Below are 20,577 nucleotides of genomic sequence, written 5' to 3' on the forward strand. Positions count from 1 at the left end.
AATTCACGTAAGCTTCTCATTATTCCTCAGTCAAACCAGGTATCTAAACAATTAACCTTGTTTACCCACGAAACCTCAAGGTTTTGTTTTAATTTCAGACTTTCTTCATCAGCGGTAAGTTTCACCGAAAAAGTGACATGTTTCCTTGAAGCACTAGAGACATAATCAGTCAAGAACAGCTTCGATTGCTGTGAGTTGGAACATTCTATTGACAGTGAGGTGAAATAGTCGCACAAGCTGAAATTCACAACACCCTCCCAGCAAACACTGCGGCTCCTGTAAAACGGATGAGACAGCACACGCCAGTTATTTATGAGTGAAAGAAACTGCCGTCCATCACATTCTGAATTATTTCAGGTCGTGTTACTGTGCCCTAACCAGTGCCCAGTTAATGCCATGCCCACTTTACACGGAGTCTCATCAGAATTGAAATTAATAAATATTTCTAGGAAAACACCTGAAGTAGTTTGCCCTCAGCTGTTCAACATCGACAGTCAAAAGGTTTTCAAATGTAAACACAATTAATTTGATTATTGACAATAATGATAATTACGTATAGCACAAATACAACAGGTTAAGTGTTAGATAAATGTTAATCGCGCATCCAACACACTTAAAGTCGTCCCAGCTTCAAACACACACACGCGATAGACGTCGTTGCAACCCGTTGTGTTTCAGGCTGGAGATGACTTGTTGGTTGCACAGTTCTGAATCGCTGACGGAGCAGGCTCGCAATTGCCAAGGGCTTTTCACAATGCCTTTGCTTCTGATCTAAAGAGAAAATGCTGGCAGCATCTGCAGGCAGAGGAAAGATGTAACGTTTCGAGTCCAATGACAGATCTGTCAAACTGACCTATCTCAGTATCAGGAAGGGCACGATTAAGATGGCATCTGATGTGGTAGCGTGGCCGAGCGGTCTACAAACGGTCTACAAACAGCACACGTTCACTGCGCAAACTGCAGACTGCACCAGAGGCAGAGATCGAACCAGGATCCTCGGCGCTCAGTTTGTGAACGTTGTGGAAACCTGTAACGTCTGTGGTGGCCAATATTTGACATTTCTGTCACTGCTCTTTTGATTGCGGGCCCTGAATTGAAGGTTTTGTTGTTCTTGCCACAAGGGTGAGTTGGAAGTCATATATATCATGGTAGAACACGTAAATCTCATTGTCACACTGTGGCCCATTCTGCTAAAAATCAACAGGAAATGTTGTTGTCATTTCGGAACAGGAGTTTGAGAAAGAAGCGAGGTGAAGGACAGTTGAAATGTTGCCGAGCCTTCGTTGCAAGCCATTGTGTTTCGGACTGGAGATAATTTCTGTTTGTGCCACAGTTCATGATGATCTAATCAGCTGCCGAAGCAGGCTCGACGTTCCCAAGGGCTCGTCCCAACTACTTTGCTTCTGATCTATTTCAGGATCAGTGCCAGTGAAGAGTATGACGAAGGCCCTGCTTCATGTGGTAGCGTGGCCGAGCGGTCTAAGGCGCTGGATTTAGGCTCCAGTCTCTGTGGGGGCGTGGGTTTGAATCCCACCGCTGCCAGTAGACGTTTTAGTTTTCACCACAGATGAGATTGAATACAGAGAGTCTGACTGGAAAAGAAGAAAAAGGGGTGACAATGCAAACGTGATCTGTTCTTGCGAATTGGAGTGTGTCCGATTTGAGGCTCTTCCACAGACCTGGCACTGAATCAAAACGCTGAGTGACAGACGAAACCACTCATTTCAAATCAACGACTGGATTGTTAATCGACAACTCGGCAGAACAGTCAAACTCACTCGAAATTAGAGCTCTCGTTCTCGTTTCCCAAATGCTGCATTTTCACTTTTCTGATTTCCAGTGTCAGCAGGATAAATGTATTAATGCAAACGTAGATGTTCGGAATGCAGAATTAAGATAGTCGGTTTGCGATTTTCGAACGGAATTCACGTAAGCTTCTCATTATTCCTCAGTCAAACCAGGTATCTAAACAATTAACCTTGTTTACCCACGAAACCTCAAGGTTTTGTTTTAATTTCAGACTTTCTTCATCAGCGGTAAGTTTCACCGAAAAAGTGACATGTTTCCTTGAAGCACTAGAGACATAATCAGTCAAGAACAGCTTCGATTGCTGTGAGTTGGAACATTCTATTGACAGTGAGGTGAAATAGTCGCACAAGCTGAAATTCACAACACCCTCCCAGCAAACACTGCGGCTCCTGTAAAACGGATGAGACAGCACACGCCAGTTATTTATGAGTGAAAGAAACTGCCGTCCATCACATTCTGAATTATTTCAGGTCGTGTTACTGTGCCCTAACCAGTGCCCAGTTAATGCCATGCCCACTTTACACGGAGTCTCATCAGAATTGAAATTAATAAATATTTCTAGGAAAACACCTGAAGTAGTTTGCCCTCAGCTGGTCAACATCGACAGTCAAAAGGTTTTCAAATGTAAACACAATTAATTTGATTATTGACAATAATGATAATTACGTATAGCACAAATACAACAGGTTAAGTGTTAGATAAATGTTAATCGCGCATCCAACACACTTAAAGTCGTCCCAGCTTCAAACACACACACTCGATAGACGTCGTTGCAACCCGTTGTGTTTCAGGCTGGAGATGACTTGTTGGTTGCACAGTTCTGAATCGCTGACGGAGCAGGCTCGCAATTGCCAAGGGCTTTTCACAATGCCTTTGCTTCTGATCTAAAGAGAAAATGCTGGCAGCATCTGCAGGCAGAGGAAAGATGTAACGTTTCGAGTCCAATGACAGATCTGTCAAACTGACCTATCTCAGTATCAGGAAGGGCACGATTAAGATGGCATCCGATGTGGTAGCGTGGCCGAGCGGTCTAAGGTGCTGGATTAAGGCTCCAGTCTCTGCGGAGGCGTGGGTTCGAATCCCACTGCTGCCAGTAACGTTTGCAGTTTTGGGATCTACATCTCATTGAACACAGAGCTTGTGCGTCTGTCTGAAAAAGAACAAAGAGCAAATGCTTAGTTTTCTTGCGGAATGGAGTGTGTGTGGGCCTTGAGGCACTTCCCCAGATATGGCACCGGATCAAAATGCCGAATGACAGACGACAACATTGGTTTCAATCAACAACAGGATTTTAAATAGTAAACGCTGCAGAAGGGTCATGCTGACATGAAATGAGAACTCGATTTCTCTCTTCATTCACCTGAGGAAGGAACAGTGGAAAGCTCGTGATTTGATTAACCCTCTTGGACTTTAACCTGGTGTTGGGACACTTCTTACTGTATTTCTCTCATCACAGATGCTGTATTTTCTTTTTTCATGCACATTTCCAGCGGCCACAGTATAATTATTTCAGTGCAATCGTAGAGCTTGTGTTTGAGGCCCAGAATTCAGATGGTGGAATTGGGGCTTTGTAACAGAAATCACGTAGGCTTCTCATCATTCCTTATTCTAACCAGAATTAACCTGGTTTACCCATGAAACCTGTAGGTTTTATTTTCATTTCAGACTTTCTTCATGAGCGTTAAGTTTCTCCGACATAGTCGGACGCTGGTCGGTAAATGGGAAAACGTGGGGGCGGAGTCTGGTGCGGGTAAAGGGGGGCGGCGACGGGGAACGGTTGGCTGTCCAGACTCAGTATACAAAATTTCCCTCACGATAAAATGTGTTCCTTCATTCCCTGTCTTTTCCCTGAAACTCCTGTTAAAGGTCGCCAACCCACCTATTTTGTGCATTCTTGTTTTGTAGGACTGAGGACCACGCAGACATGGGAGAATGCACAATCTGCACACGTACACTGCACAAACTGCAGACTGCACCAGAGGCAGAGATCGACAGGATCTTCGGCGCACTGTTTGTGAACGTTGTGGAAACCTGTAACGTCTGTGGTGGCCAATATTTGACATTTCTGTCACTGCTCTTTTGATTGCGCGCTCTGAATTTAAGGTTTTGTTGTTCTTGCCACAAGGGTGAGTTGGAAGTCATATATATCATGGTAGAACACATAAATCTCATTGTCACACTGTGTCCCATTCTGCAAAAAATCAACAGGAAATGTTGTTGTCATTTCGGAACAGGAGATTCAGAAAGAAGCGAGGTGAAGGACAGTTGAAATGTTGCCGAGCCTTCGTTGCAAGCCATTGTGTTTCAGACTGGAGATAATTTCTGTTTCTGCCACAGTTCATGATGATCTAATCAGCTGCCGAAGCAGGCTCGACGTTCCCAAGGGCTCGTCCCAACTACTTTGCTTCTGATCTATTTCAGGATCAGTGCCAGTGAAGAGTATGACGAAGGCCCTGCTTCATGTGGTAGCGTGGCCGAGCGGTCTAAGGCGCTGGATTTAGGCTCCAGTCTCTGCGGGTGTGGTGATCACAAGTTAACTAGATGCAATACAACTGAGCAAACACTGGAGGGGGCACGGGAGAGCCATATAAATAGACGGGGACAGGAAGTGAGGACACACTTCACAGCAGGCAGAACTGGTAGCTGTACACACACAGCAGCAAGTAGCACTGAAGGTAGCAGTAGGTAGAGCTCTGAAGATAGAACGAATTCACAATGAAGCATCTTCTCCACATTTGAGACTACGAGCTTTATTAAGACACGAGTAACAACACATGGTACCCAGGAGTGGCTTCAGACGCTTACTACAGGACAACTCAGCTGCAGATACAGAAAGCTCAAAATGGCATGGAAATCTCCTACTGGACATTTGACTTGGGAAGACATCGCTAATTCGAGGATGTGGTATGGATACCCATATCAGCTGGACCAGACTGGCACTGTAAGAAATGTCTGGAAAACGTTTAAACAAATGTTCGATTCTTTTCTCCTAGCTAATGATGGACAAGAAGCCTCAGACAACATTAAAATAGCAATTCTCACCGCAGGGCATGTAAATAGGAAAGTGTATAATGGATTGAAATACTCAAAAGATGAAGACAGAAACAGCTTACAAACGTTACTAAACAAATTTGAAGAGTACTGTGAGAAATTTGAACAGCAAGGCATGCTCAGAGGCCAAACTGCACAGAGACTGAGTGATGCAAAACTTAAAAAATCACGAAAAGAACAAGAAATCGCGAATGAAAAGTACAGATCAAAAAGAAGACATAACAAGAATTTCTCACAAAGCCAAAACGCTGAAACCCAGTCCAGATCGGGAAGAGAAGGTAACTTACAACTTTTAGAAATCCAGTCCAGATGGGAAAGAAAAATCGCTGAAATCCGCGTAAAAATGGCGTCGGAGCACATTTTGCAGTCTCCGGTAAGCAAAGAACTACAAATTGCGTCTGCGCATGCGCCGGAACCGGAAGCCACGCATGCGCAGTTTAAAAAATATCGCGGTGCCGATCGTTATGCGCATGCGCAAGCCGTGCATGCGCAGTCAAAAACAGTCTTGGTCGCGGATCGTTATGCGCATGCGCAAGCCGCGCATGCGCAATGGGCACGAAACCGCACAGTGAAGAAGGAAGGCCGATTTGCGCATGCGCAATTCATTCCTACGCGTGACGTCATGACGTCTGAGCATCCCGACCACGCCTACTTAAAAGGGAAATGCCCGAAAATTGAAAACACGACACTTAAAGTGGTAAAACCAAATTTTCTTGCCTCAGAACACAGAAAAACGCCTGAACTTAAACCAACAGTGAAAAACAACTTGCACAACACCCTGAAAAAAGCAGCCTTCACCACACACAGTGAAGAGAACAAAAAGAATTCCGAAACAACAAAAGATGATTTGTTTTTCGAAGATTACCTCTCAGACCTGGCTGAGTCAGTCGGATATGCTTATCACAGCATCAACGACACGGTCGCAAAGTACAACATGAACCAACTCGTGGTAGATGAATCCAACCAAAATGCTTTGGTTTTCGAAGAATACTACTCAGACATAGCTGAGTCAGTCGGATATGCTTATCACAGCATCAGCGACACGGTAGCAAAGTACAACACGAACCAACTCGTGGTAGAAGAAGCCAACGAAGATGAAATGGGTTTCAAAGAATACTACTCAGACATGGAGGAGTTATTTGGACATGCTGATCACAGCATCAGCGACACCGTTGCAAAGCTCAACACGAATCTACTCATGGTAGATGAATCCAACACCATGATGCCATGGCAGCTCGTCGATACATTGGATGACAGCAATACCCTAGACGAAGACGACGCCACACAGAGAGCACAGGAAGACTCCACAGAGCGAGCGATGACAGGCTCCACAGTGCGAGTGATGAAAGACTCCAAAAGGGATGCAAGCAAACACTCCCTGGCGAACACCATGCATGAACAAGACCATGAAGGTAAACCCGCTGTATCTGAGCAACCGCAAGCAGACTATGAAAGTCTACCAAGCTCACAGGAACAAGAAGAAGACAACGTACATCTAACCACTGACACCATGCATGCACAAGACCATGAAGGTCAACCTGCCGTATCTGAGCAACCACAAGCAGACTATGAAAGTCTAACAAGCTCACATGAACAAGAAGAAGACAATGCACCTCTACCCACTGCATGCGAAGACAGTGACAAGGTGATCACACTCGACGTACAGGATCACAGCGAGACTGACAGTTCTCAGCTTGTCTGTACCGAAACACAGAGCGAAAACAGTAACAAGGTGATCGCACTTGACGTACAGGATCACAGCGAGACTGACAGTTCTCAGCTTGTCTGTACAGAAGCACAGAGTCGGGCCACCCAACAGTCCAGAGAGACGATGCCGAAAGAAAACATGCAGATTTTGACTCCAGAAGAGGAGCACCTGGAGTCCAGAGAGACAACGCCGAAAGAAACTATGCAGATTCTGACTCCAGAAGAGGAGCACCTGGAGTCCAGAGAGACCAAGCCAAAAGAAACCATGCAGATTTTGACTCCAGAAGAGGAGCACCTGGAGTCCAGTGAGACAACATCAACAGAAATCATGAAGATTTCAACTCCAGAAGCGGAGCACCAAGAGTCTAGAGAGACCACGTCAAGTGAAATCATGCAGATTTGGACTCCAGAAGAGGAGCGCCAAGAGTCCGGAGACACCACGTCAACTGAAATCATGCAGATTTGGACTCCAGAAGAGGAGCGCCAGAAGTCCACAGACACCACGTCAATTGTAATCATGGAGGTTTTGACTCCAGAAGAGGAGCGCCAAGAATCCAGAGACACCGCGTCAAATGAAATCGAGAAGAATTTGACTCCGGAAGAGGAGCACCAAGAAAGCAAAGATGAGGAATCCAATTCTCCACAAATGATTGATGTCACCTGCACCGATGCAACATCAGATCATTCGCACCACTCTCGAGACGAAATGCTCAATGACTCAAATTATCCACTCGGGACACGAATAGAGTATAACAAGAAAAACAAAAGTCAAAAGAAGCACAGCAGAAACGGGACAAACAACAGCAAGAACAAAAGCAACATGAAGCGCGACAAGACCAACAACAATAGCAAGAAGCACAGCAGAAACGAGAACGACAACAGAAAGAACAAAAGCAACATGAAGCGCGACAAGACAAACAACAAAGTCAGGCACAAAGATAGCGACAACGACAGAGACATAAACAACAAGAACGGCAACGAAAACAACAAAGTCAGGAACAAAGATAGTGACAACACCAAAGACAGAAACGACAAAAACAGCAACAAGTACGGCAACGAAAACAACAAAACAGGAACGACAGAAACAACAGCAATGAAACAACGACTTGTACACAATGGTACTACTCGGCACATGAAGGACAATGCCACAGCATACTGCAAAACGATGACAAGACTACAAACATGTCATGGGATGACAACGAATCGCACAAACTCACGTCTGCTCCAGAACGAGCAAGCACACCAGCATCCAAGGCGGATGAGACAATAAATCAATACCACAAGCACAGAAAAAAGTCCATGCCAGTCAACATCAGTGAGGTGACCATGCAAACACCTCGGGATGATGCATTGGGTACTTAAAATAACAAGGAACACCAACAACATTCACAGCGGACTTGCAATATCAATATCACCACGTCATCAACAACAAAAAGAAAAAAAGCTCTGAACAAATTCATCAAGTTTGGACTCATAAATGTTTTTATTAAGATTGGACATATAAATACATTGGCTTTGTAAAATATGCAATAGCACCATCACCTGTATAGATACGCATATCATAAGTAACTGGTTTCTATCATTTTCTTTAACGATGTACAGCAAATATGTAAAGAGAAAAAGGGGGATGTGGTGATCGTAGATTGACTAGATACAAAACAACTGAGCAAACACCAGAGGGAGAGCTATAAATACACCGGGACAGGATGTACAATTTTCTTTAACGATGTACAGAAAATATGTAAAGAGAAAAAGGGGGATGTGGTGATCACAAGTTAACTAGATGCAATACAACTGAGCAAACACTAGAGGGGGCACGGGAGAGCCATATGAATAGACGGGGACAGGAAGTGAGGACACACTTCACAGCAGGCAGAACTGGTAGCTGTACACACACAGCAGCAAGTAGCACTGAAGGTAGCCGTAGGTAGAGCTCTGAAGAGAGAACGAATTCACAATAAAGCATCTTCTCCACATTTGAGACTACGAGCTTTATTAAGACACGAGTAACAACACAGCGGGGACGTGGGTTCGAATCCCACCGCTGCCAGTCGAGTTTTAGGTTTCACCACAGATGAGGTTGAATACAGAGAGTCTGACTGGAAAAGAAGAAAAAGGGGTGACAATGCAAACGTGATCTGTTCTTGCGAATTGGAGTGTGTCCGATTTGAGGCTCTTCCACAGATCTGTCACTGAATCAAAACGCTGAGTGACAGACGAAACCACTCATTTCAAATCAACGACTGGATAGTTAATCGACAACTCGGCAGAACAGTCAAACTGACCTGAAATTAAAGCTCTCGTTCTCGTTTCCCAGATGCTGCATTTTCTCTTTTCTGATTCCCAGTGTCAGCAGGATAAATGTATTAATGCAAACGTAGATGTTCGGAATGCAGAATTAAGATAGTCGGTTTGCGATTTTCGAACGGAATTCACGTAAGCTTCTCATTATTCCTCAGTCAAACCATGTATCTAAACAATTAACCTTGTTTACCCACGAAACTTCAAGGTTTTGTTTTAATTTCAGACTTTCTTCATCAGCGTTAATTTTCTCCGATAAAGTGACATGTTTCCTTGAAGCACTGGAGACATAATCAGTCAAGAACAGCTTCGATTGCCGTGAGTTGGAACATTCTATTGACAGTGAGGTGAAATAGTCGCACAAGCTGAAATTCACAACACCCTCCCAGCAAACACTGCGGCTCCTGTAAAACGGATGAGACAGCACACGCCAGATATTTATGAGTGAAAGAATCTGCCGTCCATCACATTCTGAATTATTTCAGGTCGTGTTACTGTGCCCTAACCAGTGCGCAGTTAATGCCATGCCCACTTTACACGGAGACTCATCAGAATTGAAATTAATAAATATTTCTAGGAAAACATCTGAAGTAGTTTGCCCTCAGCTGTTCAGCATCGACAGTCAAAAGGTTTTCAAATGTAAACACAATTAATTTGATTATTGACAATAATGATAATTAAGTATAGCACAAATACAACAGGTTAGGTGTTAGATAAATGTTAATCGCGCATCCAACACACTTAAAGTCGTCCCAGCTTCAAACACACACACGCGATAGACGTCGTTGCAACCCGTTGTGTTTCAGGCTGGAGATGACTTGTTGGTTGCACAGTTCTGAATTGCTGACGGAGCAGGCTCGCAATTGCCAAGGGCTTTTCACAATGCCTTTGCTTCTGATCTAAAGAGAAAATGCTGGCAGCATCTGCAGGCAGAGGAAAGATGTAACGTTTCGAGTCCAATGACAGATCTGTCAAACTGACCCATCTCAGTATCAGGAAGGGCACGATTAAGACGGTATTTGATGTGGTAGCGTGGCCGAGTGGTCTAAGGTGCTGGATTAAGGCTCCAGTCTCTGCGGAGGCGTGGGTTCGAATCTCACCGCTGCCAGTAACATTTGCACTTTTGGGATCTACATCTCATTGAACACAGAGCTTGTGCGTCTGTCTGAAAAAGAACAAAGTGCAAATGCTGAGTTTTCTTGCGGAATGGAGTGTGTGTGGGCCTTGAGGCACTTCCCCAGATATGGCACCGGATCAAAATGCCGAATGACAGACGACAACATTGGTTTCAATCAACAACAGGATTTTAAATAGTAAACGCTGCAGAAGGGTCATGCTGACTAGAAATGAGAACTCGATTTCTCTCTTCATTCACCTGAGGAAGGAACAGTGGAAAGCTCGTGATTTGATTAACCCTCTTGGACTTTAACCTGGTGTTGGGACACTTCTTACTGTATTTCTCTCATCACAGACGCTGTATTTTCTTTTTTCATGCACATTTCCAGCGGCCACAGTATAATTATTTCAGTGCAATCGTAGAGCTTGTGTTTGAGGCCCAGAATTCAGATGGTGGAATTGGGGCTTTGTAACAGAAATCACGTAGGCTTCTCATCATTCCTTATTCTAACCAGAATTAACCTGGTTTACCCATGAAACCTGTAGGTTTTATTTTCATTTCAGACTTTCTTCATCAGCGTTAAGTTTCTCCGACATAGTCGGACGCTGGTCGGTAAATGGGAAAACGTGAGGGATAGTCAGCATGGTTTTGTGAAGGGTAGGTCATGCCTTACAAACCTTATCGAGTTCTTTGAGAATGTGACTGAACAGGTAGACGAGGGTAGAGCAGTTGATGTGGTGTATATGGATTTCAGTAAAGCGTTTGACAAGGTTCCCCACGGTCGGCTATTGCAGAAAATACGGAGGCTGGGGATTGAGGGTGATTTAGAGATGTGGATCAGAAATTGGCTAGTTTAAAGAAGACAGAGAGTGGTAGTTGATGGGAAATGTTCAGAATGGAGTTCAGTTACGAGTGGCGTACCACAAGGATCTGTTCTGGGGCAGTTGCTGTTTGTCATTTTTATAAATGACCTAGAGGAGGGCGCAGAAGGATGGGTGAGTAAATTTGCAGACGACACTAAAGTCGGTGGAGTTGTAGACAGTGCGGAAGGATGTTGCAGGTTACAGAGGGACATAGATCAGCTGCAGAGCTGGGCTGAGAGGTGGCAAATGGAGTTTAATGTGGAGAAGTGTGAGGTGATTCACTTTGGAAAGAATAACAGGAATGCGGAATATTTGGCTAATGGTAAAATTCTTGGTAGTGTGGATGAGCAGAGGGATCTCGGTGTCCATGTACATAGATCCCTGAAAGTTGCCACCCAGGTTGATAGGGTTGTGAAGAAGGCCTATGGTGTGTTGGCCTTTATTGGTAGAGGGATTGAGTTCCGGAGCCATGAGGTCATGTTGCAGTTGTACAAAACTCTAGTACGGCCGCATTTGGAAAATTGCATACAGTTCTGGTCGCCTCCTTATAGGAAGGACGTGGAAGCTTTGGAACGGGTGCAGAGGAGATTTACCAGGATGTTGCCTGGTATGGGGGGAAAATCTTATGAGGAAAGGCTGATGGACTTGAGGTTGTTTTCGTTAGAGAGAAGAAGGTTAAGAGGTGACTTAATAGAGGCATACAAAATGATCAGAGGGTTAGATAGGGTGGACAGCGAGAGCCTTCTCCCGCGGATGGAGGTGGCTAGCACGAACGGACATAGCCTTAAATTGAGGGGTAATAGATATAGGACAGAGGTCAGCGGTGGGCTTTTTACGCAAAGAGTGGTGAGGCCGTGGAATGCCCTACCTGCAACAGTAGTGAACTCGCCAACATTGAGGGCATTTAAAAGTTTATTGGATAAGCATATGGATGATAAGGGCATAGTGTAGGTTAGATGGCCTTTAGTTTTTTTTCCATGTCGGTGCAACATCAAGGGCCAAAGGGCCTGTACTGCGCTGTATCGTTCTATGTTCTATGAGTCTGGTGCGGGTAAAGGGGGGCGGCGACGGGGAACGGTTGGCTGTCCAGACTCAGGATACAAAATTTCCCTCCCGATAAAATGTGTTCCTTCATTCCCTGTCTTTTCCCTGAAACTCCTGTTAAAAGTCGCCAATCCACCTATTTGGTGCATTCTTGTTTTGTAGGACTGAGGACCACGCAGACATGGGAGAATGCACAATCTGCACACGTACACTGCACAAACTGCAGACTGCACCAGAGGCAGAGATCGACAGGATCTTCGGCGCACTGTTTGTGAACGTTGTGGAAACCTGTAACGTCTGTGGTGGCCAATATTTGACATTTCTGTCACTGCTCTTTTGATTGCGCGCTCTGAATTTAAGGTTTTGTTGTCCTTGCCACAAGGGTGAGTTGGAAGTCATATATATCATGGTAGAACACATAAATCTCATTGTCACACTGAGTCCCATTCTGCTAAAAATCAACAGGAAAAGTTGTTGTCATTTCGGAACAGGAGATTCAGAAAGAAGCGAGGTGAAGGACGAAACCACTCATTTCAAATCAACGACTGGATGGTTAATCGACAACTCGGCAGAACAGTCAAACTCACTCGAAATTAGAGCTCTCGTTCTCGCTTCCCAGGTGCTGCATTTTCTCTTTTCTGATTCCCAGTGTCAGCAGGATAAATGTATTAATGCAAACGTAGATGTTCGGAATGCAGAATTAAGATAGTCGGTTTGCGATTTTCGAACGGAATTCACGTAAGCTTCTCATTATTCCTCAGTCAAACCAGGTATCTAAACAATTAACCTTGTTTACCGACGAAACCTCAAGGTTTTGTTTTAATTTCAGACTTTCTTCAGTCAGCGTTAAGTTTCTCCGATAAAGTGACATGTTTCCTTGAAGCACTAGAGGCATAATCAGTCAAGAACAGCTTCGATTGCCGTGAGTTGGAACATTCTATTGACAGTGAGGTGAAATAGTCGCACAAGCTGAAATTCACAACACCCTCCCAGCAAACACTGCGGCTCCTGTAAAACGGATGAGACAGCACACGCCAGATATTTATGAGTGAAAGAAACTGCCGTCCATTACATTCTGAATTATTTCAGGTCGTGTTACTGTGCCCTAACCAGTGCGCAGTTAATGCCATGCCCACTTTACACGGAGTCTCATCAGAATTGAAATTAATAAATATTTCTAGGAAAACATCTGAAGTAGTTTGCCCTCAGCTGTTCAACATCGACAGTCAAAAGGTTTTCAAATATAAACACAATTAATTTGATTATTGACAATAATGATAATTACGTATTGCACAAATACAACAGGTTAGGTGTTAGATAAATGTTAATCGCGCATCCAACACACTTAAAGTCGTCCCACCTTCAAACACACACACGCGATAGACGTCGTTGCAACCCATAAGACCATAAGACATAGGAGTGGAAGTAAGGCCATTCGGCCCATCGAGTCCACTCCGTCATTCAACCATGGCTGATGGCCATTTCAACTCCACCTACCAGCATTCTCCCCGTAGCCCTTAATTCCTCGCAACATCAAGAATTTATCTATCTCTGCCTTGAAGCCATTTAGCGTCCCGGCCTCCACTGCACTCCGCGGCAATGAATTCCACAGGCCCACCACTCTCTGGCTGAAGAAATGTCTCCGCATTTCTGTTCTGAATTTACCCCCTCTAATTCTAAGGCTGTGCCCACGGGTCCTCGTCTCCTCGCCTAACGGAAACAGTTTCTTTGCATCCACCCTTTCTAAGCCATGTATTATCTTGTAAGTTTCTATTAGATCTCCCCTTAACCTTCTAAACTGCAATGAATACAATCCCAGGATCCTCAGCCGTTCATCATATGTTAGACCCGCCATTCCAGGGATCATCCGTGTGAATCTCCGCTGGACACGCTCCAGTGCCAGTATGTCCTTCCTGAGATGTGGGGCCCAAAACTGGACACAGTACTCCAAATGGGGCCTAACCAGAGCCTTATAAAGGCTCAGTAGCACATCGCTGCTTTTATATTCCAACCCTCTTGAGATAAATGACAGCGTTGCATTCGCTTTCTTAATCACAGATTCAACCTGCATGTTTACCTTTAGGGAATCCTCGACTAGCACTCCCAGATCCCTTTGTACTTTGGCATTATGAATTTTCTCACCGTTCAGAAAGTAGTCTATGCTTGGATTCTTTTTTCCAAAGTGCAAGACCTCACATTTTCTCACGTTGAATTGCATCAGCCATTTCCTGCACCACTCTCCCAAACTGTCTAGATCCTTCTGCAGCCTCCCCACTTCCTCAGCACTACCTGCCTGACCACCTAACTGTATCATCGGCAAACTTTGCTAGAATGCCCCCAGTCCCTTCATCCAGATCATTAATATACATGGTGAAGAGCTGCAGCCCCAACACTGAACCCTGTGGGACACCGCTGGTCACCGGCTGCCATTCCGAAAAAGAACCTTTTATCCCGACTCTCTGCCTTCTGTCAGACAGCCAATCCTCAACCCATGCCAGTAGCTCACCTCGAACACCATGGGCCCTCACGTTACTCAGCAGCCTCCTGTGTGGCACCTTATCAAATTACCTTTTGGAAATCCAGATAGACCACATCCACTGGGTTTCCATGGTCTAACCTACTTGTCACCTCCTCAAAGAATTCTAACAGGTTCATCAGGGACGACCTCCCCTTACTAAATCCATGTTGACTTGTTCTAATCCGACCCTGCTCTTCCAAGAATTTAGAAATCTCATCCTTAACGATCGATTCTAGAATTTTACCAACAACCGAGGTTAGGCTAATTGGCCTATAATTTTCCATCTTTTGTCATGATCCTTTCTTAAACAAGGGGGTTACAACAGCGATCTTCCAATCGTTCGGGACTTTCCCTGACTCCAGTGATTTTTGAAAGATCTCAACCAACGCTTCCGCTATTTCTTCAGCCACCTCCCTCAGAACTCTAGGGTGTAGCCCATCGGGGCCAGGAGATTTGTCAATTTTAAGACCTTTTAGCTTTTTTAGCACCATCTCTTTTGTAATGGCAACCATACTCAACTCAGCCCCCTGACCCTCTATAATTTTTGGGATATTACTCATGTCTTCCACTGTGAAGACAGACGCAAAGTACTTATTAAGTTCTTCAGCCATTTCCTCGTCTCCCATCACTAGCCTTCCGGAATCAGTTTGAATTGGCCCAATGTCTACTTTGGCCTGTCGTTTGTTTCTTATGTATTGAAAGAAACTTTTACTATCATTTCTTATATTACTGGCTAGCCTGCCTTCATATTTGATCCTCTCCTTCCTTATTTGTCTCTTTGTTAACCTCTGTTTGTTTTTGTAGCCTTCCCAATCTTCTGATTTCCCGGTGCTTTTGGCCACTTTATAGGATCTCTCTTTTTCTTTGATACATTTCCTGACCTCCTTTGTCAGCCATGGCTGTCTAATCCCTCCCCGGATAATCTTTCTTTTCTTGGGGATGAACCTCTGTACAGTGTCCTCAATTATGCATATAAACTCCTGCCATTTTTGCTCTGCTGTCTTCCCCACTAGGGTCTGCTTCCAGTCGATTTTCGCCAGTTCCTCTCTCATGCCCTCGTAATTACCTTTATTTAACTGTAACACCATTACATCCGATTTTGCCTTCTCTCTTTCAAACTGCAGACTGAACTCAACCATATTATGATCACTGCTTCCTAAGTGTTCCCTTACTTTAAGATCTTTTATAAAGTCTGGTTCATTACATAGCACTAGGACCAGAATAGCCTGCTCCCTTGTGGGCTCCATGACGAGCTGTACCAAAAAGCCATCTTGTAAGCATTCCATGAATTCCATTTCTTTGGATCCACTGGCTACGTTATTTACCCAATCCACCTGCATATTGAAGTCCCCCATGATCACCGTGACCTTGCCTTTCTGACATGCCTTTTCTATTTCGCGGTACATGTTGCACCCCTGGTCCTGACCACTGTTAGGAGGTCTGTACATAACTCCCATTATGGTTTTTTTTGCCTTTGTGGTTCCTCAATTCTACCCACACAGACTCCACATCATCCGACCCTATGTCGTTTAGTGCCATAGATTTAATTTTGTTCTTAACTAACAAGGCAACCCCACCCTCTCGGCCCACCTCCCTGTCTTTTCGATAGGTTGTATATCCTTGGATGTTTAACTGCCAGACCTGAACCCCCTGCAGCCATGTCTGTGTGATGCCTACCACATCATAATCATTCACGATTATGTTGTGTTTCAGGCTGGAGATGACTTGTTGGTTGCACAGTTCTGAATCGCTGACGGAGCAGGCTCGCAATTGCCAAGGGCTTTTCACAATGCCTTTGCTTCTGATTCTTTTCTCTGAAGAGAAAATGCTGGCAGCATCTGCAGGCAGAGGAAAGATGTAACGTTTCGAGTCCAATGACAGATCTGTCAAACTGACCTATCTCAGTATCAGGAAGGGCACGATTAAGATGGTATCCGATGTGGTAGAGTGGCCAAGTGGTCTAAGGCGCTGGAATAAGGCTCCAGTCTCTGCGGAGGCGTGGGTTTGAATCCCACTGCTGCCAGTAACGTTTGCAGTTTTGGGATCTACATCTCATTGAACACAGAGCTTGTGTGTCTGTCTGAAAAAGAACAAAGAGGAGACCCAAAGCAAATGCTTAGGTTTCTTGCGGAATGGAGTGTGTGTGGGCCTTGAGGCACTTCCCCAGATATGGCACCGGATCAAAATGCCGAATGACAGACGACAACATTTGTTTCAATCAACAACAGGATTTTAAATAGTAATCCCTGCAGAAGGGTCATGCTGACATGAAATGAGAACTCGATTTCTCTCTTCATTCACCTGAGGAAGGAACAGTGGCAAGCTCGTGATTTGATTAACCCTCTTGGACTTTAACCTGGTGTTGGAAGACTTCTTACTGTATTTCTCTCATCACAGATGCAGTATTTTCTTTTTTCATGCACATTTCCAGCGGCCACAGTATAATTATTTCAGTGCAATCGTAGAGCTTGTGTTTGAGGCCCAGGATTCAGATGGTGGAATTGGGGCTTTGTAACAGAAATCACGTAGGCTTCTCATCATTCCTTATTCTAACCAGAATTAACCTGGTTTACCCATGAAACCTGTAGGTTTTATTTTCATTTCAGACTTTCTTCATCAGCGTTACGTTTCTCCGACATAGTCGGATGCTGGTCGGTAAATGGGAAAACGTGGGGGCGAAGTCTGGTGCGGGTAAAGGGGGGCGGCGACGGGGAACGGTTGGCTGTCCAGACTCAGTATACAAAATTTCCCTCACGATAAAATGTGTTCCTTCATTCCCTGTCTTTTCCCTGAAACTCCTGTTAAAGGTCGCCAACCCACCTATTTTGTGCATTCTTGTTTTGTCGGACTGAGGACCACGCAGACATGGGAGAATGCACAATCTGCACACGTACACTGCACAAACTGCAGACTGCACCAGAGGCAGAGATCGACAGGATCTTCGGCGCACTGTTTGTGAACGTTGTGGAAACCAGTAACGTCTGTGGTGGCCAATATTTGACATTTCTGTCACTGCTCTTTTGATTGCGCGCTCTGAATTTAAGGTTTTGTTGTTCTTGCCACAAGGGTGAGTTGGAAGTCATATATATCATGGTAGAACACATAAATCTCATTGTCACACTGTGTCCCATTCTGCAAAAAATCTACAGGAAATGTTGTTGTCATTTCGGAACAGGCGATTCAGAAAGAAGCGAGGTGAAGGACAGTTGAAATGTTGCCGAGCCTTCGTTGCAAGCCATTGTGTTTCAGACTGGAGATAATTTCTGTTTCTGCCACAGTTCATGATGATCTAATCAGCTGCCGAAGCAGGCTCGACGTTCCCAAGGGCTGGTCCCAACTACTTTGCTTCTGATCTATTTCAGAATCAGTGCCAGTGAAGAGTATGACGAAGACCCTGCTTCATGTGGTAGCGTGGCCGAGCGGTCTAAGGCACTGGATTTAGGCTCCAGTCTCAGCGGGGGCGTGGTTTCGGATCCCACTGCTGCCAGTAGAGGTTTTAGTTGTCACCACAGAAGACATTGAATACAGAGAGTCTGACTGGAAAAGAAGAAAAAGGGGTGACAATGCAAACATGATCTGTTCTTGCGAATTGGAGCGTGTCCGATTTGAGGCTCTTCCACAGATCTGGCACTGTTTCAAAACGCTGATTGACAGACGAAACCACTCATTTCAAATCAATGACTGGATTGTTAATCGACAACTCGGCAGAACAGTCAAACTCACTCAAAATTAGAGCTCTCGTTCTCGCTTCCCAGATGCTGCATTTTCACTTTTCTGATTTCCAGTGTCAGCAGGATAAATGTATTAATGCAAACGTAAATGTTCGGAATGCAGAATTAAGATAGTCGGTTTGCGATTTTCGAACGGAATTCACGTAAGCTTCTCATTATTCCTCAGTCAAACCAGGTATCTAAACAATTAACCTTGTTTACCCACGAAACCTCAAGGTTTTGTTTTAATTTCAGACTTTCTTCATCAGCGTTAGGTTTCTCCGATAAAGTGACATGTTTCCTTGAAGCACTGGAGACATAATCAGCCAAGAACAGCTTCGATTGCCGTGAGTTGGAACATTCTATTGACAGTGAGGTGAAATAGTCGCACAAGCTGAAATTCACAACACCCTCGCAGCACACACTGCGGCTCCTGTAAAACGGATGAGACAGCACACGCCAGATATTTATGAGTGAAAGAAACTGCCGTCCATCACATTCTGAATTATTTCATGTCGTGTTACTGTGCCCTAACCAGTGCGCAGTTAATGCCATGCCCACTTTACACGGAGACTCATCAGAATTGAAATTAATAAATATTTCTAGGAATACATCTGAAGTAGTTTGCCCTCAGCTGTTCAACATCGACAGTCAAAAGGTTTTCAAATGTAAACACAATTAATTTGATTATTGACAATAATGATAATTAAGTATAGCACAAATACAACAGGTTAGGTGTTAGATAAATGTTAATCGCGCATCCAACACACTTAAAGTCGTCCCAGCTTCAAACACACACACGCGATAGACGTCGTTGCAACCCGTTGTGTTTCAGGCTGGAGATGACTTGTTGGTTGCACAGTTCTGAATCGCTGACGGAGCAGGCTCGCAATTGCCAAGGGCTTTTCACAATGCCTTTGCTTCTGATCTAAAGAGAAAATGCTGGCAGCATCTGCAGGCAGAGGAAAGATGTAACGTTTCGAGTCCAATGACAGATCTGTCAAACTGACCCATCTCAGTATCAGGAAGGGCACGATTAACATAGTATTTGATGTGGTAGCGTGGCCGAGCAGTCTAAGGGGCTGGATTAAGGCTCCAGTCTCTGCGGAGGTGTGGGTTCGAATCCCACTCCTGCCAGTAACGTTTGCACTTTTGGTATCTACATCTCATTGAACACAGAGCTTGTGCGTCTGTCTGAAAAAGAACAAAGAGCAAATGCTTAGTTTTCTTGCGGAATGGAGTGTGTGGGCCTTGAGGCACTTCCCCAGATATGGCACCGGATCAAAATGCCGAATGACAGACGACAACATTGGTTTCAATCAACAACAGGATTTTAAATAGTAAACGCTGCAGAAGGGTCATGCTGACATGAAATGAGAACTCGATTTCTCTCTTCATTCACCTGAGGAAGGAACAGTGGAAAGCTCGTGATTTGATTAACCCTCTTGGACTTTAACATGGTGTTGGTACACTTCTTACAGTATTTCTCTCATCACAGATGCTGTATTTTCTTTTTTCATGCACATTTCCAGCGGCCACAGTATAATTATTTCAGTGCAATCGTAGAGCTTGTGTTTGAGGCCAGGAATTCAGATGGTGGAATTGGGGCTTTGTAACAGAAATCACGTAGGCTTCTCATCATTCCTTATTCTAACCAGAATTAACCTGGTTTCCCATGAAACCTGTAGGTTTTATTTTCATTTCAGACTTTCTTCATCAGCGTTACGTTTCTCCGACATAGTCGGACGCTGGTCGGTTAATGGGAAAACGTGGGGGCGGAGTCTGGTGCGGGTAAAGGGGGGCGGCGATGGGGAACGGTTGGCTGTCCAGACTCAGGATACAAAATTTCCCTCACGATAAATTGTGTTCCTTCATTCCCTGTCTTTTCCCTGAAATTCCTGTTAAAGGTCGCCAACCCACCTATTTTGTGCATTCTTGTTTTGTAGGACTGAGGACCACGCAGACATGGGAGAATGCACAATCTGCATACGTACACTGCACAAACTGTAGACTGCACCAGAGGCAGAGATCGACAGGATCTTCGGCGCACTGTTTGTGAACGTTGTGGAAACCCGTAACGTCTGTGGTGGCCAATATTTGACATTTCTGTCACTGCTCTTTTGATTGCGGGCCCTGAATTTAAGGTTTTGTTGTTCATGCCACAAGGGTGAGTTGGAAGTCATATATATCATGGTAGAACACGTAAATCTCATTGTCACACTGTGTCCCATTCTGCTACAAATCAACAGGAAATGTTGTTGTCATTTCGGAACAGGAGATTCAGAAAGAAGCGAGGTGAATGACAGTTGAAATGTTGCCGAGACTTCGTTGCAAGCCATTGTGTTTTGGACTGGAGATAATTTCTGTTTGTGCCACAGTTCATGATGATCTAATCAGCTGCCGAAGCAGGCTCGACGTTCCCAAGGGCTCGTCCCAACTACTTTGCATCTGATGTAT

General features: G+C 44.6%; 3 non-coding genes across 3 annotated transcripts; all 3 read left to right on the forward strand.

Annotated features, from left to right (window-relative positions):
* The first annotated feature begins 1,460 nt into the window (after nucleotides 1-1,460).
* On the forward strand, nucleotides 1,461-1,542 carry trnal-uag. Its single transcript has one exon. It is a non-coding gene; the product is annotated as a tRNA-Leu (tRNA).
* Nucleotides 1,543-2,820: 1,278 nt separating this feature from the next.
* On the forward strand, nucleotides 2,821-2,902 carry trnal-aag. Its single transcript has one exon. It is a non-coding gene; the product is annotated as a tRNA-Leu (tRNA).
* Nucleotides 2,903-9,894: 6,992 nt separating this feature from the next.
* On the forward strand, nucleotides 9,895-9,976 carry trnal-aag. The gene has a single exon. It is a non-coding gene; the product is annotated as a tRNA-Leu (tRNA).
* Nucleotides 9,977-20,577: the final 10,601 nt, after the last annotated feature.

Source organism: Scyliorhinus canicula, chromosome 17, assembly GCF_902713615.1.
Source record: "Scyliorhinus canicula chromosome 17, sScyCan1.1, whole genome shotgun sequence".
In the NCBI taxonomy this organism is placed as follows: Eukaryota; Metazoa; Chordata; class Chondrichthyes; order Carcharhiniformes; family Scyliorhinidae; genus Scyliorhinus; species Scyliorhinus canicula.